Source organism: Hordeum vulgare, chromosome 3H (genome assembly GCF_904849725.1).
Source record: "Hordeum vulgare subsp. vulgare chromosome 3H, MorexV3_pseudomolecules_assembly, whole genome shotgun sequence".
Lineage (NCBI taxonomy): Eukaryota > Viridiplantae > Streptophyta > Magnoliopsida > Poales > Poaceae > Hordeum > Hordeum vulgare.
In genome coordinates, this window is record NC_058520.1 from 567483253 (window position 1) to 567486212 (window position 2960).

Below are 2960 nucleotides of genomic sequence, written 5' to 3' on the forward strand. Positions count from 1 at the left end.
CACAAGATGTCTTGGATCCCCTTCAACTTCTGCCTAGTCCTCTCCTCTGACCTTACCAAATCAGCAATTTGAAGCTTCAGTTTAGCACTGCCTACAGTGAGCTTCTCATGTCCCTTCTTCTGATCACCTATGTGAAGCTTCAGCTTTGAGTTCTCCTCTGTGAACTTTTCTTGAGACTGCTTGAGTTTATCAACCTTCAACTGCAAGTTCTTACTAGCTTCACTGAGTTGTTCCTTCTCTTGCAAATGTTTGGCCTTCAGGTTCCTGATGATAGTGGCTTTAGCTGTTGACAGATTCATTAGCACTTTATACTTCTCCTGCAGCTTGGAGATCTCTGCCCGCGGCAACAGGGCTTGTGGGCTCCCTGTGGGCCCACTTGCTTGGCCCTCAAGCCTCGTGATCTTCTTCCATTCTGGAAAAAATCATTTTGGGGATTTTATTCCATTTGGACTCCGTTCCAAAATCAGATCTGAAAAGAGTCAAAAACACAGAAAAAACAGGAACTGGCACTTGGCACTGAGTTAATAAGTTAGTCCCAAAAAAGATATAAAAGATAAACAAAACATCCAAAGTTGACAAGATAACAGCGTGAAATCATCAAAAATTATAGATACGTTTGAGACGTATCAGAGATCTCTGCATCTTTTTTCTCCATCTTTGTCTTCATATCAGAGACAACAGAGTTGGTAACCTCAACACCCTTCATCCTATCGTTCAAATAGCTGAAATCCATCATCCTGTCCTCTTGGAAATTGAATAGTTCATGCACATCTTGAACCAATTTGCCATAGTTGCCCTCTATTTTGTTTTTCTCCTCTGTCAAATTGTCAATAGTGAGTGAACTCTCAAGGTTATCCTTCCTCCTACAACTCATGTTGTCTTCATACATCTCCCATAGCTTCAACAAAGCATTATGCAGTGTAGGAGGCCACTCTGGGTAAACTCATTGAACAAAACCACAATTGTCAGCTTCCTGCAATGTAAACATCACAGTTTAATGAAAGCAGGAGACACAATCAATGAGTTTCCCAACTAAAGAATGAACATAACATAAACAATCATTTGGCATTGCCAACAGTGTACCGGGAGTGACGAATGGGTTCCGGGGGCCCACTGGGTGGTCCCACCACGCCCACTGACAAATTCATCCAAGGAAAGCCCATGAGGAAAAAGTGGAAAATCCAAAAGAGATGGGAAAATAAGGAAGGTGTCCTAATCCAAGTGGGATTGGAGAAGGACTCCTCCCTTCCCCAAGTCGGCCGACCCAAGGAGGCCTCTTTGGTCGGCGCCCTAGGGCTTTGCCCCTCCCCTTGGCTCCTCCTATATATACTGGAGGTTTATGGCTTTTTGAGACACAACTTTGCCACGTGCAACTCAAACCTACACCTCGTAGTTCTTCCTCTAGATTAGATTTCTGCATAGCTCAGGCGGAGCCCTGCAGGAATAGATCATCACCAACACCGGCGCGCTGTTACGCTGCCGGAGAACTCATCTACTTCTCTGTCTTGCTTGATGGATCAAGAAGGCCAAGATCATCGTCGAGTTGTACGTGTGCTCAACGGGGAGGTGCCATCCGTTCGGTGCTAGATCGGAACGGATCGCAAGACGGTTCGTGGGACGGATCGTGGGACGGTTCGAGGGACGTGAAGACGTTCCACTACATCAATCGCGTTTCTTAATGCTTCCCGCTGAGCGATCTACAAGGGTATGTAGATCTAATCTCCACTCGTAGATGGACATCACCATGATAGGTCTCCGTGTGCGTAGGATAATTTTTGTTTCCCGTGCAATGTTCTCCAACATGGAGAAGCTCAAGAACTCTATCCGCTACCTCCGGGGGAAACCCTAGATCAGTAGATCGGATGACATCACCTATGTGAAGCTTCAGCTTTGAGTTCTCCTCTGTGAACTTTTCTTGAGACTGGTTGAGTTTATCAACCTTCAACTGCAAGTTCTTACTAGCTTCACTGAGTTGTTCCTTCTCTTGCAAATGTTTGGCCTTCAGGTTCCTGATGATAGTGGCTTTAGCTGTTGACAGATTCATTAGCACTTTATACTTCTCCTGCAGCTTGGAGATTGCTACTGCGACAACAGACCTTCCCTGGTACGGCGCCAGAAATCCTGCTGCTACGGCTACGCCTTTAGGGACTTCCTAGGCAAATATGCAAAGGATTTCCCCGTGGCCTTCGATCCTGGCGTTGGTGTTCCCTCGAAGCGGAAAGGGTGATGTAGCACAACGACGGTAAGTATTTCCCTCAGTTTTGAGAACCAAGGTATCGATCCAGTGAAGGAGTATCACAAGTGCCTGCACAAACACAAAGAGCTTGCTCCCAACGCTATGAAGGGGTTGTCAATCCCTTATAGATTGTTTGCCAAGTGAGAACTGAAAGCAACAAAGTAACAAAGCAAAGTAAAAGCGGGGGTGTAAACGATAGGTGGGAATAGACCCGGGGGCCGTAGTATTCACTAGTGGCTTCTCTCATGAAAGCAAGTAGACGGTGGGTGAACAAATTACTATCGAGCAATTGATAGAACCGCGCAAAGTCGTGACGATATCTATGGCAATGATTATATCTATAGGCATCACGTCCAAAAAAAGTAGACCGATACTTTCAGCATCTACTACTATTACTCCACACGTCGACCGCTATCCAGCATGCATCTAGTGTATTAAGTCCAAAAGAACAGAGTAACGCCTTAAGCAAGATGACATGATGTAGATGGACAATCTCATATCTACGACATAGCCCATCTTGTTACCCTTGATGGCAACTACACGATGTGTGCCTTGTTGCCCCTACTGTCACTGGGAAAGGTCACCACATGGTAAGAACCCAAAACCAAGCACTTCTCCCATTTCAAGAATCATAGATCTAGTTGGCCAAACAAAACCCAAGACTCGGAGAGACTTACAAGGATATCAAATCATGCATATAAGAAATCAGCAAAGACTCAAATAC